We start from the raw sequence: 13,037 nt of genomic DNA on the forward strand, positions 1-13,037 counted from the left end.
CTTCTCCTACTGCACCGTGCAGTGACTGCTGTGTGACCCAGTCCTTCCCTGTGACAAGTGACACCTTCCTCATAACGGGCAGATTCTGGGTGTTTCATAGCTGAGTGTCATCCCTCAGTATGTGCTCAATTAAGTTGGAGTCTGTGTGATTAAAAGTTTGTGCATGTTTTCCCCTAATGAATATTTCTATATTTTTTCCTTGGAAATATCTGTTTTCCATGTCTTCCTATGCTAAGAAATATGTTTCTTATTTCCTCTGGGGACATGTTAACATGTCGTATCGTAATTATGAATGTTCATGTCAGCTTGTAGGGTTCATACATTCTTTTTTGTTTTTTTAAAGATTTTATTTATTTATTTGACAGAGTGAGACACAGCAAGAGAAGGAACACAAGCAGGGGGAGTGGGAGAGGGAGAGAAGCAGGCTTCCCGCGGAGCAGGGAGCCTGATGCGGGGCTCGATCCCAGGACCCTGGGATCATGACCTGAGCCGAAGGCAGATGCTTAATGACTGAGCCACCCAGGCGCCCCAGCATTCATACATTCTAAGTCAATATTATCACCTTCATAAAAGTTCAGGCATTTCCCCCCCCAAATGTTCTATTTTATTTTTTAAACTTAGATGTAACCGATATAGTTTTTTTTTCAAACAAAAGGCCTCACATATTTATTTATTACTAAACCAACCTACTGGTGCAGAAGCATAGTAACAGAGAAGAATCATTTCCCCAATAAAACATGTCTACTGTTCAGGTGGTAAGGATGTTTACAGAGTGATAGGATACAAGCACCTGACCTTCGCATAAATATGTGGGCCATCTCGTGTGAGATCACTTACAGACCCAGCTTGGTTCTCTCCAAAGCCTCTTCGTGGAGTTGTACCAGATTTTATTTTTTTAAGAGATTTTATTTATTTATTTGACAGAGCACAAGGAAGAGGAGCAGCAGTGGGAGAGGGAGAAGCAGGCTCCCCACTGAGCAGGGAGCCCGACGCAGGGCTTGATCCCAGGACCCCGGGATCATGACCTGAGACGCTTAACCAACTAAGCCACCCAGGCGTCCCTGTTCGTTCCAGATTTAACAGGCCAAATTCAGCTGTTCAGAGGAGAGGCATGGGGAATAATTAACCCTTCACTCAATAGGCTTTGTATATGGTTTCAATCCTTCAAGGACCTGTGCAATTTCCACTGGGCCAGATTAGTCGCTTTATTTGAAGGATAAGGTTCATGGGGTCCCATCTTTTTCAAGATTATTTGTAAGTGGCAATGGCTTACCTTAATTTTAGTTTATGAATCATTTGTTCAGAGCTTCCCAGCTCACTATGGGATATTTTAGGACAACGGGTGCTGTGACCATGGGGGTTTACAGAGGACCATACTTCTGATGGTCAAGGAGAAACTGCTCTATTTGTCCCCTATATACTAGTCAGTAACAGCCCTGAGATCATCCAGGCTATCCTGCTTAAATGGAGCGGGATCCCAGCTATACCTGTAATTTAAGACCTAGTATTTTAATTTTATCTGGGGGGAGGGACAGAGAATAGTAAGTAGCCTCCAGGCTCATCACAGAGCCAGACACAGGCTGGATCTCAAGAGTTGGACTTTTTTTTTTTTTTTTTTAAATTTTATTTATTTATTTGACAGAGACAGTGAGAGAGGGAACACAAGCAGGGGGAGTGGGAGACGGAGAAGCAGGGGGAGTGGGAGAGGGAGAAGCAGGCTTCCCGCCGAGCAGGGAGCCCGATGTGGGGCTCGATCCCAGGACCCTGGGATCATGACCTGAGCCGAAGGCAGACGCTTAACGACTGAGCCACCCAGGCGCCCCGAGACCTAGTATTGATTAACTGAAGGTTTCTGAATTAGTGCATTATGCCAGGTAGCAAAATTAATCCAGAATTTATGTTGTAGAGGCTAAAAGCCAAGCAGTGTACTTTTATCTGCCGGATTTACAATTTGGTCAAATTGTGGTCTTTTGTTTCCGTATTTTATCTATTAGTTCCTTACCCTTGACCGTCCCTGTTTTGTTTTCTTTGTCTATACTTCAGGGGAGCAGGTGTCCTCTCTACCCTGGTATTTATACATTTTTCCTCCTCAAACCACTGCATCAGGGTTAGGAGCCTCTCCCATGACAACCAGTGGCTTTACTGGGTTTTCGGACCATGGGCTTATGTCAGCTTTGAACTAATCCCTTTGCTGTGCCCCAGGGGGCGGGGGGGGGGGCGGTGGAGACCATGAGTGTCGCCCCCTGGAGCTCAGGCTCCGGATCTTTGCTGCAGCAGAGGCCGTGGCCTCAGAGGGACTGAGGGTCCTGATGAGCTTCCCGAGAGCAGGAGTGTGGACCCAGCCTGCCATCTGCTGGCTGCCTTTGACCTTCTCTTTCTCTACGTAAATGACTATCTCAGGAGTGACCACCCAGTGGGCCCCCCTCTTGCACAGGACAGAGTCCTCTCTGCCACCCCACCCTCTGTCACAGCGTCACCCTAACACATCAGCCGGGGACCACCTGAAGGAGGGCCTCAATCTAACACTCCTGCTCTCACATGCCTAGGGCTTCTGTAAACTGCCGACTCTGGCCGGCCGAACACAGAACTGAGGCTTGGGAGGGTCACACATGCGACACGGGGCAGTACAGGTCACAGCACGAGCTCCCCAGCCCCGAGTGCCCGCAGAACATGCCGCCATCAAGCATCAGAGCAGCTGAGCAAGTCAGAGCAAGAGAAGCAGACCCACAGCTCAGCAGTCACGCCTGGACGTGGCTCACGGTGCCAGTAATTATGGTCACCTGCACAGGAGTCTTTCAAGTGTTGAGATCGATGACAGTGAACACCCCACCCCATCACACACGCTCAGAGGGTAGCAAGAGGCTTAGGACTCACAGAAGTATCGGGGAAGGTAGGCAAGCCTCTCAAGCACCTCGGAAATGGCTTCAGAAAGTAAGCAAGGAAGGAGGGGCGCCTGGGTGGCTCAGTCGGTTAAGCCTCTGCCTTCGACTCAGATCATGATCTCAGGGTCCTGGGATGGAGCCCTGCATCGGACTCCCTGCTTGGTGGGGAGCCTGCTTCTCCCTATCCTCCCCACTTGTGCTCTCTCTCAAATAAATAAAAGAAAAGAAAAAGCAAGCAAGCAAGCAAGCAAGGAGAGCTGGCTGGGTGTTCACTGTGTGTTGGGGGTGGGAGAGGAGACCAGCTCCTCTAGCTGGGAGCACAGGCGGCAGGAACGGGGGGTGTGGCACAGACGGCGGGGTGAGGCGTAAGCTGTCAGCACTCAAACACCCAAAAATACAAAGCCTGACTGCTTATTGCGAGGAATAACGCGGGGAAGAAAAACCTGCATTCACAATTGCTTGATTTTATAAAAAGAAACCCAAACAGGAGTCAGTGTCCGTATTCTCTAGAGACACATAGGAACAAAAACTGATCCCAAAATGCAGTATGTACCCGAGAACTTAAATACATTGATCTCCCATCTTGAGGTTCTCTTGCTTAAATGGAACGCAAATTCTATTTGGTTTCCCTAATTTTCTAGCTTTCCCCATACCCTATCTCTCAATCAACTTACAGTTTAGCAGCCCAAGTGCTGAGGGAAACCAGAGCCAAAGGGCTGCACTATTTATCAGGAAAGGAAGCCAGGAGGGAAGCCTGAGAGGCTCAGTCGGTTAAGCGTCTGCCTTCGGCTCAGGTCATGATCCCAGGGTCCTGGGATCAAGCCCCGAATCAGGCTTCTTGCTCAACAGGGACTCTGCTTCCCCCTCTGCCTTCTGCTCCACCTGCTTGTTCTCTCTTTTTTTTTTCTCTCTCTCTGACAAATAAAATCTTAAAAAAAAAAAAAAAAAAAAAGGAAAGAAATCCAGGAAACAAACATTGGACTCAGCACAGATCAGCAGCGTGCTTCCCCTAGGACAGAAGGAAAGCCACATTCAGAAGGTTCCACATTCTACGTTCTCCTGATGGGGGCAGATGCCCTGGAGTGGGTCAGTCCCTGGTGAGGGAGGGTAGGGGCGCCTGAGCAGCCACGGGAATGAACCCTGGGAGCCCCGTACACCGTCCCCTCCCCGGGGCATAAGGGAACCGCTCCCTCCTTCCTTGCTTGGAGGGGAGCCTGCTTCTCCCTCCGCCTCCGCGAGCTGCTTCCCCTCCTCGTGCTCTCTCTGACAAACAAACAAACAAATAAATAAATATCTAAAAAAAAAAAAAAGGATTTTTTAAAATTTTTTTAAAGATTTTATTTATTTATTTATTTATTTATTTGAGAGAGAGAGAGAGCGCAAGAGGGGGTAGGGTTAGAGGGAGAAGCAGACTCCCCGCCGAGCAGGGAGCCCGATGCGGACTCGATCCAGGGACTCCAGGATCATGACCTGAGCCGAAGGCAGTCGCTCAACCAACTGAGCCACCCAGGCGCCCCCCCAAAAAAAAGGATTTAGTTCAAGCTTCTGCCCCAAATAACCTCCCCCATCACTGACCCTAATCCGGAACACAGAACTTTCAGACTTCTCCGTGTAAACAATTTACACCCCGAGTTCCCCTATTCTAACCCATGGGCATTATGAGGCTTAAGGGAACCTCAGCGGCAACTTCAGAAAAGGCATAGGTGTCCTCCCACCCCCACCCCACCCCTACAGGTGCATCCCCAGCCGCCCGGGGCTCGGTAGCTTCTCCCTATAAAGGGTTCCTTCTCAGGTGGGTGTGAGCAGGTAGGACACCTGCAGGGGGAGGCTTCCTCAGGAAGAACAACTGGGCCTTCAAGTACTTCCCTCTCCAGGCTCAAGTTGGGGGGCCTTAGCTGAGAGCCCTGAGGCTTCGGCTCCACCCTCCCCTGGAATTGTTTTGGACCATGAACGTTATTTTATTTTTTGAGATTTTAATTTTAAGTAATCTCTACATCCAACGTGGGGCTGGAACTCAGAACCCCAAGATCAAGAGTCATATGACGAGTGTTATTTTTTAAAATTTTATTTATTTATTTATTTTAGATAGTGGGGAGGGGCACAAGGAGAGGGAGAAGGACAAGCAGTCTCCGCGCTGAGTGCAGAGCCCCCACGAGGGGTTTGATCCTGGGACCCTGAGATCCTGACCTGAGCCAAAACCAAGAGTCAAACACTCAACGGACTGGGCCACCCAGGGGCCCCATGATGAGCGTTATTTTAAACAACACAAACCCAGCGTTTGAACAATCCACCACAATTTATGTAGAAAGAGGGAAGAAAATTGTAAGGCACTTTGCTTACTCAACAGGAAAACCCCCAAGTATCTATTGCATTCTGAAGGGAAAAATAAGTCACACTATTATTTCCATTGGGAGAAAATTTTTACACACTGTTCATCATACATGAACACTTAAATCTGCAAATCTAAACCCTTTAAATCCTTTTGAATTCACCCAACTATTCTGACCTCAGAATAGTTACCAACAGGATCAAAGGAAGAATAAAGGGAGATAAATAATATTTAATACATGCAATGTAATCTTGGAATTTTTTTCCCCCTGAAATTCACTATTTGCCTCTTTGGAAATGCTTTACACTGTTTCAAGTTGTGATTAAATAAATTTTTGTTTATTGAAAAGCTGAGACTAAAGTTAATCTTATAACTCAGGGGTGCCTGGGTGGCTCACTGGGTTAATCCTGTGCCTTTGGCTCAGGTCATGATCTCGGGGTCCTGGGATCGAGCCCCACATTGGACTCCCTGTTCAGCAGGGAGTCTGCTTCTCCCTCTCCCTCTGCCCCTCCTCCCTATTTATGTTCCCCTTCACTCTGTGTGCTCTCTCTCTCTCCCTCTCAAATAAATACATAAAAAATCTTAAAAAAAAAAAAAGGAAATAAAATTTTTTTTTAAAGATTTTTTATGTATTTATTTGAGAGAGAGAGAATGAGATACAGAGAGCAGGAGAGGGAGAAGCAGGCGCCCCACTGAGCAGGGAGCCCGATGCGGGACTCGATCCCGGGACTCCAGGATCATGACCTGAGCCGAAGGCAGCCGCTTAACCGACTGAGCCACCCAGGCACCCCAAAAGGAAATAAATCTTATAACTCAGGTTGGGTCAGCGTTGACAGCACAGGTCACCGGGAAAGTTACAAAGACGAACTTCCACGTAGAGACTTCCCACAGGATGTCTGTGTCCAGGAAAAATCCTGGGGGGAGAAGCACAAGGATTTCATACAACGTAGTTCCAGATGATTATTCTCCTCGTTTCTCTCAAGTAAAATATCTACAGACAAAAAGCAAACCTGTTTAAAGAGAGTCATCCACTGACTGTGGGAAAAGGATCAACAAAAGATTGGGACTGTTTGAAATGCACCACAAAGGACAAAAAAATCGACGATGCTCTGAATCCGAGAGGGGAAATTGGCTCCTGGGACGGTGGGGAGACATCTGGGAATTTAGAGATTTATTGCCAGTCCAAGGAAAGGACAGGCTGGGGGACAGGGTCGTGGATTTGACCCTCTGCGTCCCAAAATCGGAAACACTCAGGAGAAAATGTGTGCCCCTAGGCAGAAAGGAGAGACTGGGGACCCCACAGTCCACAGCACCTCCCGCGGACGAACCCCGGAGACCGAGTCACGACTGTCCCCTGACGACCCTCCCCAGGGTCACCGCACGATCCGGGCAGACGCGGCCGCGCGCAGGGACGGGACAGGACGCCGGGGTCCCGGCTGCCCGCCCAGCCCGCACCCCGCGCGCCGGAGGGGACTGAGGTCCGAGCGGCGCCAAGCGGGACTCACTCGGCTCCGCAGACTCGGCAGATGATGGGACGGGGGTCCCGCCACCGCCCGTTCAGGCCGTGTCAAACCCGCGCATCAGCCCCCGGTCTTCTGGGCACCCCAGGGAGCATGCTCACCACTCACCATTTCTAGGTTCCCTGGGTCCCCCGGCGTCCCTCCTAGGACTCCGACGACCAGTGCACATCCCAGCAGGACAGGCGACGGCAGAGCAACGTGGGGCCTCCTCTGCACCGCCGGGGCTCCTGATCGACCGTTTGCGAGCTTGCGCGTGTGACAAATGGTCTGGGGTTACCTGTCTGAGCCCAGTGGGAAGCGGCAGTTGTCCGCAGGGAGGTTTGCATTGAATCGTAATGCTCCACGCCACTCGTGGAACCGCGATCCTTGTTTACAAACACAGACACTTAAGTCACCCCACGAGATGCCATAATTAGTCTGGCCCCATTTTGATCTTTTTTTTTTTTTTTTTTTTTTTTTTAAGATTTTATTTATTTGACAGAGAGAGACACAGTGAGAGAGGTTCGGAACACAAGCAAGGGGAGTGGGAGAGGGAGAAGCAGGCTTCCCGCGGAGCAGGGAGCCCGATGTGGGACTCGATCCCAGGACCCTGGGATCATGACCTGAGCCGAAGGCAGACGCTTAACGGCTGAGCCACCCAGGCGCCCCATCCATTTTGATCTTTGTTGACAGTGTTGAGACCTCCACCCACGACTTCCCTACCCCCACTCATTTCGTACTTAGAGAAATCCTGTGGCCTCCCAGGCCCTGGGCTCTGCTGGGAAGTGGGAAACTCGCCCCCTTAACCTGGACTCCGGGAACCAGGACACAGAGACGTCACCGTCCAACCACAAGGTAGGAGATGCGCTCATTACGTTCTTAGGTGTATGTTTTCCCTTGGAAGGAACTTAATTTTAGATCATTTTTAATGGGTTCTTTTGGACCGATAGAAGAAAAAAAAACAAGAAAAGGTTATGTAAATGTGAGCCTGGGAAATATTAATATGCACAAAAGATTGAATTGCAAGACTTTTTTTTTTTAAAGATTTTATTTATTTATTTGACAGAGACACAGTGAGAGAGGGAACACAAGCAGGGGGAGTGGGAGAGGGAAAAGCAGGCTTCCCCCGCCCAGCAGGGAGCCCTATGCGGGGCATGATCCAAAGACCCAAGCCGAAGGCGGCCGCCCAATGACTGAGCCACCCAGGCGCCCCTGGATTGCAAGACTCTTTTGCATTTATCCACTACTGTGAACAAAGGGTTCTGTATCTAGCCAAGCCTTCCTTCAGCTACCAAGTTTGTCGGAAAATGACTTTCTTTCTTTTTTTTTTTTTTTAATATTTTATTTATTTATTTATTTGACAGAGCACAAGCAAGGAGAGCAGCAGGCAGAGGGAGAAGCAGGTTCCCCACAGAGCAGGGAGCCTGATGCGGGGCTCGATCCCAGGACTCTGGGATCATGACCTGAGCCGAAGGCAGACGCTTAACCGACTGGGCCACCCAGGCATCCCATGACTTTCAACACAAAGGTAGAGGATTCAGCGTCCACCAGGCCTCTTTCCTCCTAACAAGTGACAACACAGAAACCACAGAAAAGGAGGGATGGTGGGCACTTAAAATACATAAATAAACATTTAAGATGAAAACAAACATGGGTATGTAGGGGAAGAAGAAATGTCCTTCTTTCCTCTAGGCTTCTTCCAGCTGGTTTAGGAATTAAAGTGACATGAGCAGATTAACATGAGAAAAACCAGTTTTATTGTGTGTGCACGGAGGCCCAAATGATGAGACCCAAAGAAAACACAAATGCAGGCAGTTTTTTATATATTTTAGACAAAAACACAATACATTTGTGAGGAACTGACGGGATAAAGAAAACAGATATTTGGAAGTTTTAATTAGTAAGGAATTCTAGGGACCTCTGGCTGGCTCAGTTGGAAGAGCATGGGACTCTTGATCTTGGGGTTGTGAGTTTGAGCCCCATGTTGGGTGTAGAGATGACTTAAAAATAAATACATAAAATTTAAAAAAATAAGGAATTCTAAGTGGAATTTGGACTGAGGTAGTAGATTAGGAAAAAAGTAACAAGGTTTGTTTCTGTGGCTTTCTTACCCTTAAAGTCCCCATTTCTGGTGATAGGGATATCTTTTTACTTCTCAGTACAGGGAGGGTACCTTTCATATGGGAGATTTATTTCCTATCTGGGGGGGACAAAGGAGGGGCTGGGTGTCCTTGCACTGTTTCCCAAGTAGTTCCAATTAATCAGTATGCCATCCTGGCACATTTGGGGGCAGCCTGCCCTGGGCCCCTATCGGTATGGGGGCAGAAGACAAATGTACAAACATTACACATTCTGACAAGGTAGAAATAATGTAACTGTGAGAGGAAAAGGGAGATAGAGAAATGGGGTATTGATGTGGAGGCAATCTGAGGGAATTTAAAGGACCTAAAACCAAACCTGATAACCAGTTAGATAAGGAAACAAAGAAAAGGTATTAGAAAGAGGTAAGTACAAAGACAATCACTAGAACAAAAATGGAAACTTTTTTTGTGGTATGTCTCTTGATGGGATGGAGACCCCCAAATGTGGGGCGACAATGGAGTGGGAGCTGGTGGTGTGGGTGGTGACAAGAAGTCACCTGAGGCAGAAGAAAGGAGATAGAAGCTTATTGAATACACCTCAAGGGCGCAGTGGGCAGGACAGCAAAGAAGCTGCAAGATGCAGAGGGTGGGGACTGTATTTAAAGAGGGAAGGGGAGGCCCTATGGCGACATATGGAATTCTCCCCTTTTTGGGGGACTGTGCCTGGTTGTAAGTAGCCCATTGGTGAGTTAGAGCCTATGGATATTTTGAAGTGGTCGCCCGATGGGCCTGTCTCCAGCCAGGGGGTCACTGTGGGCGCTTAATGCCTTGATCAGGTTTCCACTGATCAAGCCTGATGTCTAAAAGTGACCTCTAGGGGCACCTGGGTGGCTCAGTCGTTAAGCATCTGACTCCGGCTCAGGTCAAGATCCCAGGGTCCTGGGATCGAGCCCCGCATCGGGCTCCCTGCTCCGCGGGAAGCCTGCTTCTCCCTCTCCCACTCCCCCTGCTTGTGTTCCCTCTCTCGCTGTGTCTCTCTCTGTCAAATAAATAAATAAAATCTTTATAAAAAAAATAAAAGTGACCTCTAGGGGCGCCTGGGTGGCTCAGTCAGTTAAGCGTCTGACTTCCACTCAGGTCATGACCCCAGGGTCCTGGGATCAAGTCCTTCATTGGGGCTCCCTGCTGAGTGGGGAGCCTGCTTCTCCCTCTCCCACTCCCCTTGCTTGTGTTCTCTCTCTTTCTCTCTGTCAAATAAATAAAATCTTTAAAAATAAATAAATAAAAGTGGCCTCTACATTCTCAAATTGCAAAAATAACAGAAAATACCTCATAGAGAAAAACAAGATTTAGGTAATTATAAGCCTTATGATATCTAGAGAAAATGACACCAGACTCACAAAAAGCACACCTAGTACCCACACTTTGGTACCTACTACTATTACTGTATTTTTAATTATTTTTTTAAAAGATCTTATTTGAGGGGTGCCTGGGTGGCTCAGTCGGTTAAGCACCTGACTCTTGAATTCGGCTCAGGTGATGATCTCCGGGTGGTGGGAGTGAGCCCGGAGTCAGGCTTGGCACTCAGCTAATAGTCCCCTTGACAGCCTCTCTCTCCCTCTCCGTCTGCCTCTCCCCATGCTTGCGTGAGCCCTCAATAAATGAATGAATGAATGAATGGATGGATGAATAAATAAAATCTTTAAAAAGTAAAAGATCTTTTTTTTTTTTTAAAGATTTTATTTATTTGACAGAGAGAGACACAGTGAGAGAGGGAACACAAGCAGGGGGAGTGGGAGAGGGAGAAGCAGGCTTCCCGCGGAGCAGGGAGCCTGATGCGGGGCTTGATTCCAGGACCCTGGGATCGTGACCTGAGCCGAAGGCAGACACTTAACGACTGAGCCACCCCGGCGCCCAAGTAAATCTTTACACCCAACGTGGATCTCAAACTCACAACCCCAAAATCAAGAGCCATATGCTCTACCAACAGAGCCAGCCAGGTGCCCCCCTGCTATTATTACTTAAAAAAAAAAAAAAGTAACTCTAGCATATGTACATCCATGTTCATAACAGCATTTATTCACAATAGCTAAACCACAGGAGCGGTGCAAGGATAAACAAAATGTGGTGTATTCATACAAAGGAGTACTGTTCGAACTTAAAAGGGAAGGAAAATATGCAGTATGCTACAACATGAAGATTGAAGACATACTCTGTGAAATAAGCCAGTCATGAAAAAAAGATAAATATTGTATAATTCTACTTATTTTTTAAAAGCTTTTATGTTTCTCTTTTTTTTTTTTATTTAAGATTTTATTTATTTGTGAGAGAGAGAGGGCACAAGCAGGGGGGAGCGGCAGGCAGAGGGAGAAGCAGGCTCCCCGCTGAGCAAGGAGCCGATGTGGGACTCGATCCCAGGACCCTGGGATCACGACCTGAGCGGAGGGCAGACACTTGACTGAGCCACCCAGGCATCCCTGTATAATTCTATTTATGTGAGGTACTTATATTAGTCAAAATCACAGAAACAAAAAGTATAATAGTGGTTGCCAGGGCTGGGGCATGGGGAAGAAATGGGAGTTAGGGTTTAATAGGTATGGAATTTCAGATTTAAAGATGACAGTAGGGGCGCCTGGGTGGCTCAGTTGGTTAAGCGACTGCCTTCAGCTCAGGTCATGATCCTGGAGTCCCTGGATGGAGTCCCGCATCGGGCTCCCTGCTCAGCAGGGAGCCTGCTTCTGCCTCTGACCCTCCCCCCTCTCATGTGCTCTCTCTCTCATTATCTCTGTCTCAAATAAATAAATAAAATCTAAAAAAAAAAAAAAAAAAGATGACAGTAATATGGGGCCAGACAGCGTTGATGGCCGCACAGCAATGTGGATGGATCTAATCACTGACTCTGCACCTAAAAATGGCTAAGATGGTAAATGTTATGTGTATTTGAACACAATAAAAAAGGAACAAAAAAGGAACTGAGGTGGGAAACAAAGGCAGAAGAGAAATTATTAAATTGCCTTACTACCTACAGCCCATTGACAAGTCCTTCAAACAGGCAGAGTGACATTCCTCTAGGGACTCAACTGCCTGGATGTTAATACTTTGCTAAGGGCAAAAGGCAACCTTAGCCCAACCCCCAGGATCCTGTAAGTCTACTCTAACATATAAAAATTCCTTTAGAAATTTCCTTTATCTCTAAACCCCCCAAGATACGTGTTGGCAGTCATCCCCCAAGCATGTGGCCCACCGATATACATCTGAAGGGTCTCATGACTAAGGTTTTATTAGACGGTAATAAATGACCTTTTCCCAACAAGAGCTAGCCCCCTCAAGGTCCTGGAAACCTTGCCTCCAAAATTCCTTAGAGACTTACGCTACCCTCAACCCCCTCCCAACTTGAAAGTATATAATGGGCCACTCCTCATGACCCCAGTGCTCCTCTTTCTGCCCAAGGGTCCTGTCCCTGGGCTTCAATACAACCACCTCTTTGCACCAAAGACGTCTCAAGAATTCTTTCTTGGCTGTCAGCTTTGAAACCTAACATCTTTTCCTACCTCAGAACCATGGCTTTTTAGAGAAATTGCTGACCGTAGACTGGGAAGGAAATAACAGCAGATGAGCCTGGAGCATCTTATAAAATCGGAAGCCAACTGAGAGAGCTTCCAAAGGCCCGAGCTGGAACAATTTGAGCAAGAAAAGAATATCATATTGGGTTCTTTTTTAAAAATATATTTTATTTATTTATTTGACAGAGATAGAGAGAGTACAGGAAGGCAGAGAGGCAGGCAGAGGGAGAGGGAGAAGCAGGCTCTCCGCTGAGCAGGAAGCCCGATGTGGGGCTCGATCCCAGGACCCTGGGATCATGACCTGAGCCAAAGGCAGATGCTTAACTGACTGAGCCACCCAAGTTCCCATATTGGGTTCTTTTTTAAAAAAAATTATTTTATTTATTTGTCAGGGGGCAGGGCACAAGCAGGGGGAGAGGCAGGCAGAGGGAGAAGGGGGTGGTCCTGGCTCAGCGGGGAGCCTGATGCGGGACTTGATCCCAGGACCCTGGGATCATGGAGGGCAGACGCTTAACTGACTGAGCCACCCAGGTGTCCCGTCATATTGGGTTCTAATCCAAAGTATAAAACAAATATCCTTGATCCATGCAGTTTATTGAATGAGTGGCTAGAAACGTTAAGTGCAGGAGATGAGTGAATATCCCATACAGAAAAATTCCAAATATTGTAGGGGGATATTCCTC

The sequence above is a fragment of the Mirounga leonina genome, unplaced genomic scaffold, assembly GCF_011800145.1.
Source record: "Mirounga leonina isolate KUSES-001 unplaced genomic scaffold, KU_Mleo_1.0 Mir_94, whole genome shotgun sequence".
Taxonomy (NCBI): Eukaryota; Metazoa; Chordata; class Mammalia; order Carnivora; family Phocidae; genus Mirounga; species Mirounga leonina.